The following is a 19,679-nucleotide window of genomic DNA, read 5'->3' as shown; positions in this document are numbered from 1 at the left end:
CTTGAAAAACTAAGCATACTCTTCACCATACAATACAGCATATCTAATGTGATTCTACTGAGCTATCCAAGTCTATCCAGTGTGCTCTGAATCTAGAACTTTCTCGTTGCTCTGATTGGTAAAGACCACTTCTCACAGAGTCCAAGATCAAGGTACCCGTACAGCACTTAGCTAATATCTCAACTTTTACACTTGTCTTACTGAGACAAGTACTTAAAGGACACCTACAGAATGATTATTGAATGAATGACTGAACTGTAATTATTTTAGACATTGATCTTTCTACTAGTACAGAGGTCGGCAAACTCAGTCAACAGAGCTAAATATCAACAGTACAACGATTGAAATTTCTTTTGAGAGCCAAATTTTTTAAACTTAAACTTCTTCTAATGCCACTTCTTCAAAATAGACTCGCCCAGGCCGTGGTATTTTGTGGAAGAGCCACACTCAAGGGGCCAAAGAGCCGCAGTGCCGACCACTGTACTAGTAGATTTCAAGTGCAGGGAACCCCAAGTCTTAAGATTTTTCTATTTCCAGCACTCAGGACAGCACTTTAAATAACAAGCACTTAATGGTTACTTCTTAAAGGATCAAAATATAAGTATAGAGGAGATTGGTAACAATGACCACCTTTGAGAGAAGGTGGGAGACTTGAGGATTTTGTTCATATATTATCCACTTAAAAGTAAAGAGTGTATACACACACACACACACACACACACACAGCATAATTTCATTTATATACATTGCATATATTTCATGTAAACATCTATTATATGTAAGTATAATTTATTTTTCATAAACCTAGTGATTATCTCTAAAATAAGGATTTCGCTCTGTAAGTGCCCATCTAGCTCTGAACCTACTGAACACATGTTCATATAAATTTCAATTAAGAGAAAATGCATATTATTTACACATTAATTATATACTATGTATATTTATATGCATATATAGAAATATATTTCTTTTCCAGGAAAAATTATTTAATATATGCATACGTTATATAAACAATCTTTAGTGTCAAATCATTAGACTTTTCCCTTCCCCAATCCCAAATTAATTCCTTTACCTATGGAATTCAGTGTTATGGCAATTTGGGCTGTGATCAAGAAGAAAAGAAAGGAAGGAGGAAGACAAAAAGGAGGAGGAATTATAGAGTGGTTTGAATAGATGTAAACTGTTCTCAGGCTAAATTCTGCACATTTCATTCACAGAGACTTCTAAAATTCTCAGCCACTGCTTTGTATGTAATTCTAACAAACTTGATTATATGTCTTTGAAATGTATAGTGGTTTAGATATAGAAAATCAGAGTCTACCTATAGGCACTGAAAAGAAGAACCCTAACCAACAAACAAACTTAAAAGTAGACAGAGGTACTCAGATAAGCCGGGTTGTCTGACTTCAGGTAATGTAACGGAGAAATTGTTGGGCATTCTTCAGTGTCATCCAAGTAAGTCATTGTGCAACATTTATACTAATGGTCCTGCATCATGAAGAAAAGGTTAAATTATATATCTCAGGATGTTCTGGTTAAGAAATTTGGAAACTGCCCTAACCGGTTTGGCTCAGTGGATAGAGCGTCAGCCTTCGGACTGAAAGGTCCCAGGTTCGATTCCAGTCAAGGGCATATACCTTGGTTGTGGGCACATCCCCAGTAGGAGGTGTGCAGGAAGCAGCTGATTTATGTTTCTCTCTCATCAATGTTTCTAATTCTTTATCCCTCTCCCTTCCTCTCTGTAAAAAAATCAATAAAATATATTTTTAAAAAAGAAAAGAAATTTGGAAACAGTTCATTTAGATAAAGCCACTGGAATGGTTAAAATTAGCAAGAGTAAATCACTTCCTGATATTTTCAGAGAACAAAAATTTAACTTTCATTCATTCTCTTCCCCTTCCTCTCCTCCTTCCCTCCTTCCCTTCCTCCCTCCCTTCTTTTTCACACACACACACACACACACACACACACACACACACACACACACGATTTTATTTAGAATACTTATTTAGTGTTTGATTTGTTTTAGACTATCTTTGCTAACATGGTGAGCCTATATTTTAAGAAAATACAGATAAAATAAGATATTGGCTACTTGAAAGTAACCTAAAATTTGCATTTATTTATTAAAAGATGCATTGGTGCATATTCCTCATTCATTTAAATCCAGTCACCTCTCAATTATCTCTGGTAATAGAGAGTAAGGACAGAATGAACTTATGAAATCTATTCCTAGTCCCCAAACACAACTTTCAATCTCCTCTCTCTGAGTTCTTTACAAGGCAGCAATGCTTCCTTCCCCATCTTTGTAGGCTCATTTCAATTGTGGAGTGACCTTTACAAAAACAACCCAGGAGAGAAAAAGAAGCAAAGCACGGGATGATATTAAATCCTCTCCTAAAATTAAGATAACAAATGAAATCTTTAACAACATCAAAGAAAACAAACTGGGCTGATTTTTCAAATATTGCCTCTGGAACTCTGGGTCACTTCCAGATAAAACAGTTGATTGCCCTTTATTAAACTGCACCAACTATTTTGCAAACTATTTAATCATTTTAAAAGCCAGCTCCTTATAAGATAAGCATAAATGTGGCTTAACCTTCAAAATAGCAGTTAGCTCTTAAAATGTGAATGATATCATTATACATTTTATAATCTGCAGATGAGGTCAAGAAAGTCTTCATTTCATAACACCATTAAATACAGAATTAACCAAGTCCCCCAAACATGCCATCCAGACCATCAGTATTAAAACAGGCTTCCTTAACTAGCAATAATATTGACCTTTTTCCCCCCAACTAAGTGTGAACAGCATTTATCCAAGAGAAATCAATATTGAGCTGAAACTCCAAGGTCTTAACAGCTAATCCTAAAGAACATCACTCAGTGGAGATTCTGGGGTGGTGATTAGCATAAATGCAAAAATGAAAAGATCCTGTACATGGAGGTGCTCAAATTGGTTTACAGTTTTAATATTTATTGAACACTGAGGAAGATGAGAACCAGAAGTTGGAGACTGCGTTTTACCCGCTAGAAAAGCTGCATTAAATAAAGAGTAAAATAGAATCCTTTCAGAAACCTTGAAGAGTACACTATAATTTAACACCCATTGTGATGTGGGAAGTCAATAGCCATTGATCCCTTGCTTTGTGAAGGCCCAATGAAATCCTATAAACTAGTATTAACTTTGATGCTACAAAGGGTCAGAATATTTTAAAGCACTGTTCTGCTGTCTTTTTTTTCCTTATTCATCTGCAGACTCTAGTCCGATGAGAATTGTGCACAAAAATCTGTGTTCCCCAAAAGAAGACGAGGGGAGGGAAGAGGAGCCAATCTGTGCAGGTGTTGCTGAGGAACTATTCCTAAAGACAGGACGAGACTGCTCATCGGGGGAGGGGATTCAAACTCTACAGGTGATCAGCTTAATAGGTCGTCAAATATTTGGAAGAAAGAAGAAAAATGTAGAAATTTCATGGGTGTAAAAATAGAAGTAATAAAAAAGTATGCATTATACTAGTATATCATGAATAGAAGTTTTCTAGCTTTATAGACAAAAATTTTAGAACTGAGCAAATGTGTTATTTGTGGCACAGCCAGGGGTCTGTATGCTCTGGGAGATAAGCTGAATTAAATGTTAATTCTATTTACAACAGACTGTTCGCTGGTCCTTCCCTTTTTACTCCACAATTCTTAGGCTGTCCGTTACAGCGAAAAGAACTTAAATCTTCTGACCTGTCATGAGTTATCCCAAGGCATCTTCCATTGGGATCACTTCCAAACTCATTTTACAAGACCAGCATTATCCTTATACCAAAGCAGGTAAGGATAGTACAAGAAAAGAAGACTACAGGCCAATATCCCTGATGAATATGGACACAAAAAGCCTCAACAAAATATGAGCAAACCAGATTCAACTGCACATTAAAAGGATCATACATCATGATGATACATCTGGGATGCAAGGATGGTTCAGCGTACACAAGTCACTTACATCATATCAATGTAATGAAAAATTAAAATTATATAATCATCTCAATGGATGCAGAAAATTAATTTGATAAAATTCAATAACTATTCATGATAAAAAAAATCTCAACAATTTGAATATAGCAAGAATGTACCTCAATATGGTAAAGGCCAGATATGACAAGCCGGCAGTTAACATCCCATTGAATGGTGAAATGCTGAAAGCTTTACCTCTAAGATCAGGAACAGAACAAAGGTACCCACAATTACCGCTCTTATTCAACATAGTACATGGAGTTGTAGCCAAAGAAATCAGCCAATAAGAAGAAAGAAAAGGCCTCCAGATCAGAAAGGAAGCAGTAAAGCTATCTCTATGTAAAGATGATACGATAGTGTATAAAGAATACCCTAAATGTTAGAATTAATAAACCAACTCTGTTAATTTTCAGGATACAAAATCAACATACAAAGCATTTCTATATACTGACAACAAATTATCTGAAAAAAAAATAAGGAAACAATCTCAATCCCAATAGACTTAAATTTAAGACCCGAAACTGTCAAACACAGGAAAACGCTTCTTGACATTGGAATTAGCAGCAAAAGCAAAAATAAATGAGACTGCATCAAACTAAAAGCTTTGCACAGAAAAAGAAATAGTCAACAAAATGAAAATGTAACCTACCAATGAAAAAATATTGTAATTCATATATATGATAAGAGGTTATTATCCAAAATACATAAGGAACTCATAAAGTTCAATAGTAAAAGAAAAGTAATAGTCTGATTAAAAAGTGGAAAAAGAACCTGAATACATATATTTCTAAAGATGATATACCAATGGTCAACAGGTACATCAAAAGGTACTCAACATCACTAATCATCCAGAAAATGCAAAGCAAACCACAATGAGATATCATCTCACACCTGGTAGAATGACTATTTAAAAAAAAAAATAAAAAAAGAAATAACAATGCTAATATGAAGTGGAGAAAAGGAAACCCTTGTGCACTGTTGGTGGGAATGTGCTACAGCCTCAGATAATTCACAGTACAACTACCATACAATCCAACCATTCACATTCTAGGTATTGATCTGAAGGAAACTAAGACATGAACTCAAAATCCGTCTGCACTCCCATGCTCATTGTACTATTTATAATAGCCAAGATATGAAGCAACCTAACTGCCTGTCAGTGGCTAAATGGACAAACAAACATGGCACATATTTACAATAGACTATTATTCAGCCATAATAAAAGAAGAAAATCTTACCATTTGCAAAAATATGGATGGACCTTGAGGGCATTATGCTAAGTAAAAGTATGTATCAGACAGAGAAAGATAAATACTGTAGGATCTCACTCATATGTGGAATCTAAAAATAACACACCATAAAACTTAACTCGTAGAAAGAGAGAGTTGATTGGTGTCTGCCAGGGGCAGGGCAGGGGTTAATGTGACGGTCATTTATATATACAAACTTCTACTTGTAAGGTGATAAGTTCTGGGTATATAACATATGCATGGTGATTATAAATAACAATACTATATATTGTATACTTGAAATAAGAGAGTTGATCTGAAAAGTTCTCAGCATACACACACACACACACACACACACACACACACACACACACACACACGATAACTATGTGAGAGGATGAATATGTTAACAACCAAGGCAATATATAATATACCAAATCATCATGCTGTACATCATAAAATTACACACAATGTTATATGTCAGTTATCTCTCAATAAAGCTGGGGGTGGGTGGGAAGACATTTTCCATTAAAACAAGAAAACAGATCCCTTGCAACTGCCTCCTTGAACTGGGGAATGTGGCTTTAGGAGGTGGTAGTGGAATCCCAAAGGTATGCTGGGAAAAAAGCTCCTTTGCCATGTCCTCAGGGAAGCAGAGATATTTAGGAGTCAACATTTGTCACCAAGTACATTATCTTCCTATTACACATGCTTTCATAAACACTCTCTCTCTGTTCTTGAATGTGAACATCCTTATTCAATTGAGTAGATACCTTTTAAAAAGGTGTTCTGCGTTTGGCTTTCAAGAATCTGGCCATTGTAGACAGAAAGGCACCAGAGGAGTTCCTGTGATTTATCATGTCTGTGATCCATGAATTAAAAGGCCTCGGCGAGTGAGGCCATTACGGTTTATTGCTGCTGGGAGCCAAGTGCTACCGAGTGTGTGAAGGGAAGCTGGCATGAGTGTCTGAACAGTAAAAGTCCCTACATGCTGATTTACCTGTCAGACTCAATTGGCTCTGAAAGAATGCTAATTAAAAAAGGAAAACTTGTAAATACAGACTTCGGCTCCTTTTATTCCAGATATCTATATAATTTTTATAGGAAACTATGAGGAAAGTTGTACATAACCATTTACATTCCATTGTTGGTTGCCATGGTTTAGTTTAGAGTACAAAAAAGTAAGAATGCCTACAAAAAAGACACGGAAGCTTTCAATATGTTAACAGTATCACTTTTGCTTCTTCGCTGGTTAAAGGTCCTGGAAAGTGTACATTTTCACAAGATCTCAGTCTAAAAGTTACCTACTCTAAATAAGGTAGCTTGGTCTTGGAGTCCCTCTCCTTTGGACCACCTATTGGTCCTTGATTTATCCCCATTTTCTCAGGCAACCCCAAGTCAAAATGATACCAAATTTCTGGGTGGCTTTTCAATATTTTCTCATCTTGAAAGAATTCCACTAGTTTGAAAGCACATCAGGTGTCACCCTACATGGGCAAAGTTTTCTTATCCCCGTCAATCCCCCTGCCAAAATGGAAAACCCCATTCTTCAATTCTGGATTAGGCTCTCAAGATCCTAAACATAGCTGCTCAAATACCTGTTTTCTTGAAAATGGATCAACACACTTTTTCTCTAAAGGGCTAGACAGTAAATATTTTTGGCTTGGCAGGCCACAGGGTCTCCATGGTAACTGTCCAACTCTACTGTAGTAGCATGAACGCTGTTATGGAAGATATAAATAAGTTGGGATCTAACAACATTTTATTAATGGACAATGATATTTGAATTTCATATAAATTTTACATGTCACAAAATATTCTTTTTCCCCTCCCCTCTATTTAAAGATGTAAAATCCATGATCTCATGGGCTGTACAGAAAACTGGTGGCAGATTGATTTGTTTCCCAGGCCAGAGTTTCCCAAACCCCGTTCTCGAAGATGAGATTTCAATGACTTTTAAGCCTCATCCACCCATTTTGTTTTAGGGGAGAGGGTCATTAATTATAATTCACTTTCCTCTGTAAAAAATCAAGATAATGAATACAACACTTTGTGCAATAAGGGCTGGAGGACAAGGGGGAAAATGGAAATCAGACCTCAATATTTGTCCTAACTTCAGTCTCACAACCAAGGCAACAGAGGTACAGATGTGGGCCTGTTCTGAGTTGCATTATACACCTGAGAAGCAACAGCGTATCTGTCCTCACCTTGTCTTTTTGCTGAAATGCATTGATCTTCTTATAAGTTCTTTCCCCCAACATCTTAATTAACTGGGTTGCTTTCCTGGTGTGTGAGGTTAAGTGTTATATTTATTTCCATCATGGTGAGAAGGCACGAGTGTCTGAAAGTATTTGTCTACATTATCCAAATCTCATTGATTCTATGTAAATTATAGCCCAATCTCAGCATCTGCATCAACCTCACACAAAATACTTCTTTATCAAAATGTTGGTGCTGCCTCCCAGGCTTTCACCACACTATTGTCTGTGTACATGGGCTATGCATACATGCATATAAGTTTCTTAACTTCAGATTCTAAAGCCAGTATAATTGGCATGCTAATGATTTAGAAATATTAGTAGGTAATATATTATTTTAGGTATAAGACATTGAGTTCATGTGATCATTAGTACGCTTTTATTGTTGATAAATTTTCTAGTTATCATGCTAATATAAAAACATAACAAAATATAAGAATAGTCTTTCGTTAAAACAATTCATAATGCAAGTGGCTTCATAAAGGGAACATACTAAATACACAGAAACCCGCAGAGACCACTGTTTGAGTCTGTGGGTAGTTGCCAGTGCATGCTTCCCTCGCTCTCTCTTTAACCGTCTTGTACAGAAGTTGTCCAATATATTTCAAGTGATTTGCTTCCATGATCCACCCAACTTTCCCCATATTAGTCCACATACAGGGGTCCTCAAACTTTTTAAACAGGGGGCCAGTTCACTGTCCCTCAGACCGTTGGAGGGTCGGACTATAGTTTTAAAAAAAAAACTATGAACAAATTCCTATGCACACTGCACATATCTTATTTTGAAGTAAAAAAACAAAATGGCAAAAACACCCGCATGTGGCCCGCGGGCCGTAGTTTGAGGACGCCTGGTCCACAAGCTCTTGTAAGGGAGGGGATGTGTCTTATTCATTGCGTCCTCCCAGAACCGAGCAAAACGCCCAGCCGAGTGTAAACATTTCATGCATTTTTGTAGAATGAATGAACTGCATTATCTTGTGAATCAACTTGTTTGGATTAATTTGAAGGGAACCATCTCATACTTCCCTATTCTACCTTTTTTTTTTTTTTTAATAGAGGTAGAGTCAGTTGCCTTAGCCTAAGAGCTTCCATGAAACAAGAAGAACTCCTATATATTGGAAGTTCTCTTATTGAAGCCTTAGCATTGAAACATTATAATACAGATGTTTTACAGATGCAGATATGGATTGCCACCTTAGGTAGTTCAGAGGCAGCTCACAGGTTTTCTGCTGTGAGCCTGTGGGCCAGAGCAGTATGTGAGGGCTGAGGGCCTGGGGCAGAGGCAGGGGACCCATGCAGGCTGGCCGACTGCAGATGCTGCAAACTAGGCCGTAAGCTGGTGGGTCTAAATGGAGATTTAAACCATTTTAGGGGTTAACAGAGGCATAAAACTTGTCATTTGTTTGCCTGGTACTATATGAGGTGCTTCTCTGATTGTGATAAAGTACAGAACATGTCAAAACAAATGTAAAGTGACTCTAAGAACCTTGATTTATGCTCCTTGAAAATGCTAAGCATTTTATTGCACTGCACTTACCTATCAAAAAAATGGGTGAAGTAACAATTTCAATATTCTAAGGGCTGTGAAACTATTTGGAAATAAGCCCTTTAATTATACAGTGGCTCTGACTGAACCTGTCTCTTGAAGTTAAGCATCATAAGAAAAAACTCTAAGACTACTCAGTAAATCAAGAAACTTCCTATCAGACTTTCTTCAACTCACACAGAAATGTCATTAACAGGAAGAAAAGGAACATCTTTAAAAGTGCCTGCCCTCCTTGAAAAGGCTATAACTTTGAAGACTTCACGGCCAGATTTCTCTCTTCCCAATCTCAAGTTCAGTGGCATCACGGGGTAGGTTGACAATGGTCATAGTGGGAGTATTTACACCAGAGAAATTGGCAGACTGTACAAATTGACCCCCACTGGTTTTAAATATTTCCCAGCAAGTCCCTAGTGCAAGTCCAGGCAGGTGCATTCACTCCTCCTTTCCCCTGCCTTGAATAAGAGCTGTGGTTTACCTTCATCCACCTGCATCTGACTGGGGAGGAATGCAGAGAGCAGTCTCTGCAAACAGAAAGGACACCTGATACAATAAAGGTCGTTTGCATCTCTATGTTAATCTGTGAAAGACAGGGCTCATCTTAATATTATGAGTGACATTACAGAAGACTTGAAAGGGGCCATTTGGATATCAAGTATTATTTGTCACTCAGTAGTCGTATAACCACCGTTATAATGGTACTGCCATAATGGTTTACAAAGAGCCTTAACAGCCGGGCTTTGATTTCAAAAGGGGGATTTTTCTCAAGTTGATTGAAGGAGATGGCTTTCCTTTGGCTTTGCTGTCAGAGGCAAAAAGGGATGAGTGTAGGAATGTGATAAGTGATGAGTCGCTTTGGAGGCAGGCCTTTGAGAACGGTGTGTTGTGTGCTAGCGAACATGTAAGTGAGCCACTGACTCCATTCTCCTTTATCTTTCCTTTTCATTTCAAAATCTGAGTTAAGAAACTTCATTATCCGGGCAATTGATTGAACTCAAAGAGACTCCTGTCAGGTAAATGTAAAAAAATTTTTTTGCACTTAATTATTAAGATTTATAGGTGAAATAAAAGAGAAATTGATTTCTGCCTCTATTCTGACCAGATTTTAGTATTTAAAATATTTATCCAATGCCGTGGGCAATGTTAAAAGTGTGTCTTAGTTGCATTTGTATCTTCCTTCTTCAGGATGCACTCACAAGGCATCCTTACACGGCCAGGCACTGGTTAGATGGCGAGCCTACTTCTTACAAACTGTACAGGTTCATGGATATTTTTATAGAGAGGCAAATATCAGTTGAGTATATTTGTTTGTTAGCCTCTCATCTCTAATGAAACTTTTTTTTTTAAGAGGGCCAACTCTTAGACTTGCAAAAAGAACATTTATTTTGAAAAGTCCTTATTTTTAACAGAAAGAACAAAAATGGTCACAATATCGCGTAAAGCTCACTCACTTCCATGCTGTCTCCTTAAATTGCCACTCGTCGTAGGGTTTCCTGGTGTGAAAGACAGCGCAGTGCAAGGACGGGGAACCCGTACTGAGCCCTTACTGAGGGCCAGATGCTGCCCTAAGCACTTGATGGACTTTATCTCATTTAATCCTCCCACGAAATTTAGGAGATAAGCCCAATCCTGATCCCAGTTTTTAGATAAGGAAACTGTGCAGCTAAGAAACTGGTTCAAGTCGGATCTTGAGAGGCAGAGGCAGGGCCAGGCTAGACAGGCTGCCCCCCAAAGGCTGAGCTTAACGCTCTTCCCCTTTGGTCTCAGACTCCAGACCGTACAGTGAGTGAAGACCCCAGAATTTACCCCCACACACGTGATTCTGAAACGATTTTAGTGTAACGTGAGGACTTCTTGGGCAAGAGTTCTCTGGGTCATTTAGGATTAAATTCCTAAAGTGAGCATTTTGAGTTGCAGCCATCATATTAGATGAGACAGCCCCACTCTGGAAACCCCAAGCTTTGCCTCCATATCACTGCTAGTGATTGATTGCTAGATCAATGGGACACGTCTAGCAGGGCAACTGCATGATTCTTCTGGAGTTCCCAAGCTTGTCAGGACACGTGGGAGGATAACTCTCAACACAGGGCAGTCTGCTTGCCGGGGTCATGAGTGGTTTTGCCACTCGGCACCACGGGCCAGTGATTCTCAACCGCCGTGCCACGGCAGACACACTGGTGTGCCGCCAGGGTGTTTAAAACATGCAACACCTGACTGTGTAGTCAGGAGCACTGACCTCTTTTCCCTTAGATTGTCAAATAAAAAGCGACGACAGCAGCCTACACTATAACCATCTGGTGTAAGTGAATCAAGATTACACCTATTTACTTTTGTCAGCTCGATCGGCAAGAAATACCTTTTTTGGTGTGCCGCTGAACCTCAGTGGTTAGGTGATGTGCCATGAGATGGAAGAGGCTGAAAATCGGTGCCATAGGCTGGAGCCTCCACTGCAGCCCACTCCCTGTGACCCCCAAGGGCGGGGGCACGTGTTCAGGCCTCCCTCTGCTGCCCTGAGCTGCAGTCACTTCAGTTCAGATGCCGCTGGTCTGTGTGGGACACTGTTCCTGAGTGTTAGGCGTGACACCAGGTGCCAGGACCCTCAGAGACTTGCAGCTGCCCAGGCTCTGTGGGAGCCAGCTCTCCCCTAGGAATGCTCAGGCCCAGAGCTGAGCTCCGCATGCCCATGTGGCCCCCGTTTGTAAGGACAGATCTGTGAACCCCACGCACTGGACTTGAACCATGACGGTCTCAGCTATTCTGACATCTGGTTCTCAAAAGAAAGGTCTGGAGGGCTGAGCTCAGGGCGGAGGGTAGAGGGCGAGATGCTCTGGAAAAGGGCTGGGAGTCTGGGTTAGCTCTATGAGCAGCGGAGACACATGAGGAAATGGGTGTTTGATAATGGCAGTTGAAATGAAGAGATCTCATGGCGGTGGGCACATTGGAACGGAGAAAAGAGATGGCTTCTGACCCTCACGTTTCAGAGGACGCGGGAGCCTTTCGCCAGGCTCTGTGACCATGAACTCCAATCGGACGTGATCGTGGCTGGTCACTGCGGCCCATTCGGGGGGTTGGGGTCAGAGAAGAGAATGGAAGCTGCGTTGTGTGTCGGAGTTTGCCAGGTCATCAGAATCAGAGTTGTGTTTAACTCATCTCCCGTAGACGTGGAGTTTATTACATGGAAACACGAAGAAGTAAGGCAGACACTACATCCTGCCACCGTTAACCACTGCAGAACAAGCCTCGTGGGACAAGCGTTAGAAATGTTAGGGCTCCTCTAAAATTCCAGTAACTCAGCTGCTCTTGCCCTCTCCACTGCCGCCCGTGGGCTCCCATGCCCCCTGCCTCTGCTCTCTCTAACTCATAGCTGCTGTTTGCGCAAGGATTCCACTGCCCAGCGCTTCCGGTTGCTGTCTCTCCCTCCTTTCTCTCTTTCAATTCTCACCTAGTCTCTAGCCCCGGAGTCACTGCCCTTTTGCTCTTAAAGGATAGATGTGACCTCTGTTAAGCTCTGCGGGCCATAAGGTCCCTGTGGCAAATATTCACCTCTGCCATTGTAGCTCAAAGGCAGCCATAGACCGACAGCATGTAAGCAGATGCGTGTGGCTGTGTCCCAATAAAACTTTATTTACGAATGCTGAAATGTGTATTTCATGTAAGTTTAAGGCATCACAAAATGTTATCCTTCTTATATATTTTTTAATCATTCAGAATGCAAAAATTATTCTTAGCTTGCGGGCCATATACAAATAGATGGCCCGAGAGCTGCAGTTTGGTCTATCCTTGGTTTAGATCCTTCTCTAATTAATGTTCATATTTTCCTACACAGAGGATATTTATTGGTTTAACCAGTCATCATGTTTAGGGTCTTGGGCTAGGAAGTTGAACTACTTGCATTTGGATTCCACATTCTAGCACTTATTGGCTGCTGAATAAACTAAAGCAAGTTATTCAAATTTCCTGGGCTTCATCCTTTTAATGTAAAATGAAGATAGGATTGTTACCTAACTCTGAGGGTTGGTGCCTAAATTGGACAAGATACAAGGGTGTGAAAGCGCTAGCTCAGTACTTGACCCATGGTAAACACTCTGTAATGTTAGCTGTGACAATGGCGATGATCTGAGCTCTACAACAGGGCAACTTGTGTAGAGGAGAGAGGGATCCTAGTCTATTCTGTTCATTGCTATCATATGTTGGACGAATCTGAAGATCCTTAGTTCTATCAAGTGTGGACAGGGTAGCAAAGACCCATGCAACAAAGGATAATGACCTAGATAGAAGGAATTCCAGGTTATCGCTCTCTCAGCAGGGGCCTGTGGGCAGGGCAAGTACTCAAGCCACCATGTTCTGGTCTATGACTGTGACTAATATTCATTCCTCATCCTATATAATAAAACCCTAATATGCTAAGTATCCGACCATTTGTTCGACCATTTGACCAGTCACTCTGACGCACACTGACCACCAGGGGGCAGACACTCTGACCAGTAGGTTAGCTTGCTGCTGGGGTCCGGCTGATGGGGACTGGGTGAGACGGGCCAGACACATCCTGGAACCTTCCCACGGTCCCTCTCCGGCCCCAGCCCCAATTGTGCACCGGTGGGGTCCCTCGGTCTGGCCTGTGCCCTTTGCAATCCGGGACCCCTCGGGGGATGTTGGAGAGCAGGTTTTGGCCCAATCCCCACAGGCCATGCTGAGGGACCCCACCGGTGCATGTGCACCGGGCCTCTAGTCTAATATAAGAAGGAAGAAAGAGGAAACACCTCAGAGGATGGAACCCAGGGAGGCATAGAAGAGGCAGAGTTGTTGACAATGAGATAAAGAAGTTGTTTTTGGAAGAGGAGATGTAACAGTAAAACAGAAAGCTGCTCGAAGGGCTTTGTAGCTTTAAAATATTCTCATTTTAAAGTAAAACAGAGACACAGAAAAGATAGAAATCAAATGCATGGCTCAATAATATCATATGGTGAACTCCACCCAGGTAAAAAAGCAGAGCTCTGTCAACCTCGTAGAAGCCGCTTCCATGTGACCTGTTCAAGTCATAATCCCTCCCTCCGGCCGTAAGTAACTATTAACCTGACTTCTATAATAATCTCTTCCCTCAGCTTTTATGGTTTTATCACCCTAATGTGCATTCCTACACATTGTAGCTTAGTTTTGCCATTTAAAAATTTGATAAGTCTTTTAAGACTCCTTTAATGTATAGGTTTCACTTAGGTCCCTTTCATTTTCTCACATTTTGTTAAGGAACTGGGGCTGTTTAACCCATAGAGTATCCCACAGTCTGCATTTTGCTGATGTGATACTCTTGGTGCAGTTCAACATGTTCCTCTGTTTTTTGAATTCCCTGCAAATTGGCAGCTGAATTCGGAGACTGGATCAGACCCAGGTTCGATCCCTTTGGCAAGACTAAAGGTGTCTTTATATACTTCAGTGTTCCTTCTAGTTTAGTCATCATTTCCATAATGGTTTTTGGCAAGACTGTGGGAGGCACACAATGTCTGGTTCTCTCATTTTGGTGATCTTAGCAGCCATTGATACTAAATGTCCCTCTATACTCATTCATGAAGGCTGCAAAAAGAGTGGTATCCTAGTTCTACTATTTCCTCTTCACTTATTAGTTGGAATACTTATAAATTAGACACTTCTCTTCATCTACTATTTGGCTCCCCAGTAGATTCTTTCCCTTTACTGTTTTTCAAGTTATTAAATTAATTCCTTATCTTCTGCTAATAACCAATACTTGCTTTAAGAAAACATGGTTATGCAACTTAAAGGAACTCATGAGTTTAAACAAATTGTATGGGTTTCAATCTTTTGCAATGGTATCATTACCAAGTTCCATTTGTCCAGTCTTTGGCCAGTATTGGTCCTTAAGTCCTTTTGATGTGATCTTACTGGTCTTTAATAGCCTCTTTCCTGCCTCCTATGGTCATATAAGATATTCCAGGTTCACCTTGTATATTTCTTGCTCCAGACTTGGAATTTCTCCCCAAAATCCTAGTTTCTTTCATGTGAGAAACCATTTTCAAGGCCATAAACTGCTAAGTGATATTCATTGCTATTAAGTTGATCATTGTTCCTAGTTCTTTTATTTTTTTTACTTCCATAACATTATCTATATTCTTTATGTTTTAAATTAAACTATAGTTGACCATATACTTCAAAAAAACTTTATTGTTGAAAGTTTTACAGATATCTCCCTTCTCCCCCCCCCATTAACCCCCTCCTTTCCTCTTCCATGCCCTCCCCAGGCCTTCACCGTACTATTGTCTGTGTCCATGAGTTATGCTTATAAGTTCTTTAGTTAATCTCTTCATGGCCCCTTCACAAAGCTATCATAAAATACTATCTAATAAAAGAGTAATATGCAAATTAACCACCACTCCACTACACCCACAAGCCACGCCCGCCAGCCAATCAGGAGCGAGTACGCAAATTAACCCAACTTAGATGGCTATGGCCACGGAGTGAGCAGGAGGCTTGGGTTTCCCCGGCAATGGAGGAAGCCAAGCTTTCCGCACACCCTGGTGGGCCCAGGCCTCCACTCAAGGCTACAAAGTTTTAATTATAGAAGATAAATAAATCCCAGATCCCAGGGCCTCTGCTTGGGTCGCCAGGGAGCGTGGATGGCCTGCAAACCACCACAGGCCCCTCGCCCAGGCCACCCCATGCCCCAAGGGAACCCCCACTCTGATCCGGGACACCCTTCAGGGCAAACCAGCTGGCCCCCACCTGTGCACCAGGCCTCTATCCTATCTAATAAAAGAGTAATATGCAAATTGACCATAACTCCAACACACAAGATGGCTGCCCTCATGTGGTCAAAGGTGGCTGCCCCCATGTGGACACAAGATGGCCTCTACAAGATGGCCAGCAGGGGAGGGCAGTTGGGAGGGACCAGGCCTGCAAGGGAGGGAGGTGTGGGTGATCAGGCCAGCAAGGGAGGGAAGTTGGGGGTGACTGGGCCTGCAGGGAAGGGCAGTTGGGGGAGACCAAGGCCTGCAGGGGAGAATAGTTGGGGAGGACCAGGCCTGCAGGGGAGGGCTGTTAGGGGTGACCAGGCCTGCAGGGGAAGGCAGTTAGGGGCAAACAGGCTGGCAGGGGAGCAGTTAGGCATCAATCAGGCTGGCAGGCAGAAGTGGTTAGGGGCAATCAGGAAGGCAGGCAGGCGAGCAGTTGGGAGACAGCAGTCCTGGATTGTGAGAGGGATGTCCGACTGCCCGTTTAGGCCCGATCCCACGGGATCGGGCCTAAACGGGCAGTCGGACATCCCTCAAGGGGTCCCAGATTGGAGAGGGTGCAGGCTGGGCTGAGGGACACCCCCCACCCATGCACGAATTTTGTGAACCGGGCCTCTAGTGTTTTATAAATCCCTATTTATATTTTAATTCAAACTTCTACTTAAAGCCTTGATTACATCACTATCTCTTCCTTCTTTCATAGCTGCCTTTCTATTATACTGTATTCCTCTTTCTTAATAGCTTGACTCTTAATTCTTAAGGACATAGGAAATAATGGAATTAGAAAATCCTGTAATTTCACATCTGTTTGTAATCTCATCCCACACAAAAGTCTAAAAATAGGAACACAAATATCACCGCCCATATGATTACTGAAAACTTAAGATGTTGGGATCTGTCCTCCCCTCATTTTTTAATAGGCATATTGTATCTCCATTGTCAGAGCGTGTAACACTGCCTCATGTGCTCTCTGCCTTTGAGCCCCCATTTCCTCTTACATTACCAGGTAAATATAGATTTAATGCTCACCACCAGCCCGTCAGTTAATGTGTCTCCAGGCATAAGCTCATTCTCTCCACCAGATTCTCCAGGAAGGACTCCTGGGAACAGTGCTCCTGGAGTTCTCTCGTGTTGATAACAGTTTAACTGTTCCCTTTACACTTGAGAGTCAGTCTTGCTAGATATCCAATCCTTGGCTCCCACTTTCTTTCTTTGAATATTTTAAACATGTTCCTCTCTTCTCTCCTGGCATAAAGCATTGCTATTGAAATGTCTGATGATGATCTAATCTTCTTTCCATTTTAAATCACCAGTTTCTTTCTGTTTGTTTTTTGCTAAGATGCTCCAAGGATTTTTTTTTCTTGCTCCTTGCAGTCCAGTCATTTTCCTGAACTCCGCCTTGGTGGTGGTCATTTGGGTTCTCAGGAATGCAGTGTGCACTTCAATATGTGGTTTTAAACCACCATTTTAGGGAAGTCTTGCCATTTTTAGCATTTATTCTGTTTTCTTGTTTGGGTTTTCTTCTTCAGAAACTCCATTTGTTCGATTCCCTTTTCTTTCCTTCAATATTGATCATTTTCTCTTGGATCTCGTTTACCTATTTTTTTTTTCTTTTCATTTTTGATGTTTAAAAACTCCTCTTTCTCTCTCTTGAGACACCACATGTTGTGTTTATAAGCCTTGTTTTTCCTTCTGGTGTAATCATTTCTAAAACGATATTTACCCGATTTTCAGATTCTTTCCTGAAGCCTGCCCCTCAGTTCTGAGATCCCTGGCTCTGCCCCACCCTGCACTTTTGTGGTCGGCATCATGTTCTTAATGCCTCGCAGCGTGTTTTGACACGGGAGCTGCCGTTTGATCGTTTTGAGGACACATCTTCCCGGGGTGCCCTCATTGTCTGTTGGGATGCTGCACTGCTGTTTGGTCTCTTCTTTCTCTCATCGTGATGTTGTATGGGATTTGACCTGGAGACTTTTCTGTTGTTCATTTCTGCATGAAGTGAGTTTCCTTGAACTTGAAGAATGAGGCTGGCTTCAGGGTAGGGCTTCTCATTTCACAGAGCGCCCTGCTCCGCAGCGTGTCTGTAGTGCTCCCCGGCAGGGTGGCTTGCTTCTGAGGCCTCCCAGCTCTCTGTCCCTCCTACCTTTGCCCCGGACTGTCCCTGGCCTTCATCGCTACGGTCCGCATCCAGCTCACTGGTGATTCCACTCTTCCTACTCTGTAGGGGCCCAGGGTTCTAGGCCCCACTCCCGTGGATTCTAGGACTTTGGTGGCCCTTCCTTCATTAAAATGTAAAGAATTAGCCCTGGTTGGTGTTGCTCAGTGGTTAGAGCATTGGCTAACAGTTGATGTGTCTGTCTCGCATCAATGTTTCTCAACCCCTCTTTCTCCTCTTCCCTCTCTCTCTGCCACTCTCTCTGAAGAGCAATGGAAAAAATATCCTTAGGTGAGAATTAACATTTTTTTTTAAGTAAAGAATAGTATTTTACAACTGCATTGATATTAAGATGAAGATATTACACTATTTTCTTTGACCTAAAAGTGCATTCTTTTCCTCTGATCTTAAACAAAATTTAAACATGTCGTGGGTCCCTAACAGGACCTGGGCCCTGGGCCTGGTGGGTAACTCCACCTCCTGTCCCTGGTGGAGGCCCCGGGGGCGGGGGCGGGGGGTGGTGGTGTGTGTGCTGAGCCCTGCGGTGGAGGGACTGCCCCCCTTCCCAGCCTTTGTGAGTCCCTTCTGGTCACTTGGTCCTGGACTGGGCAAACCCTCCCGGTTCCGGTTCCAGCTGCCAGAAGCCGGCCCACCCGCTGCCCAGTGAGCGCAGCTGGCTCACATTCTGGGGCTCTTCAGACGCAGCCCTGGCCTTCGCTCCAGCCCCCCTGCAGACGCTGCTACCGTGCACCTGCTTGCGATCAGTGTGTGGGGAAACTGACCATCCAGCCTGTGTAACGTTCTCCTGGGATTTGGGTTCTGCCGTCTAGTTGTTTTGTCTGCTTTCTAAATATATATATATATATATATATATATATATATATATATATATATATATATCCTCTCTAATAAAATGGTAATATGCAAATTAACCATCACTCTGCTACATAAGCCACGCCCACCAGCCAAGCCACACCCACCAGCCAATAGGGCGAGTATGCAAATTAACCCCAATCCAAGATGGCTACAGCCACAGAGAACAAGGTTTCCTAGGTAACAGAGGAAGCCAAGCTTTCCATAGCCATTGCAGGCCTAAGCCTCCACTCAAGCTACAAAGTTTCAATTATAGAAGGTAAACAAATTCAAACAAATGGCGGCAGAATGGAGCTTGAGAGAGCAGGCCAGGGTTGCCGGCGGCAACAGGGGAAGCAAAGCTTTCTGCACACCCTGGCCGGGCTTACCCGCTTAAGGCTACAAAGTTTCAATTGTAGAAGGTGAATTAACTGCCACAGAAATGGCTGCCAGAGCCCCAGGCTTGGCTCCGCTCCAGGCTACAAAGTTTCAATTGTAAAAGGAAAATAAATTCCAGATACCAGGGCCTCCCCTTGGGTTGCCAGGGGGCGTGGCCGGCCTGCAAACCACCATAGGCCCCTCGCTCAGGCCGCCCCACACACCAAGGGAACCCCCACCCTTATCTGTGACACCCTTCAGGGCAAACCAGCTGGCCCCCACCCCTGTACCAGGCCTCTATCCTATCTAATAAAAGAGTAATATACAGATTGATCATCACTGCAACACACAATATAGCTGCCCCCATGTGGTCAAAGATCCTGCCCCCATGTGGACACAAGATGGCCACTACAAGATGGCCAGTAGGGGAGGGCAGTTGGGAGGCACCCGGCCTGCATGGGAGGGCAGTTGTGAGGGACCAGGCCTGCAAGGGAGGGCAGTTGAGAGGGACCAGGCTTG

The sequence above is a fragment of the Cnephaeus nilssonii genome (genome assembly GCF_951640355.1).
Source record: "Cnephaeus nilssonii genome assembly, chromosome: 8".
Lineage (NCBI taxonomy): Eukaryota > Metazoa > Chordata > Mammalia > Chiroptera > Vespertilionidae > Cnephaeus > Cnephaeus nilssonii.
The sequence above is the reverse complement of the archived record's forward strand: the minus strand, read 5'-3'. Positions refer to the sequence as shown.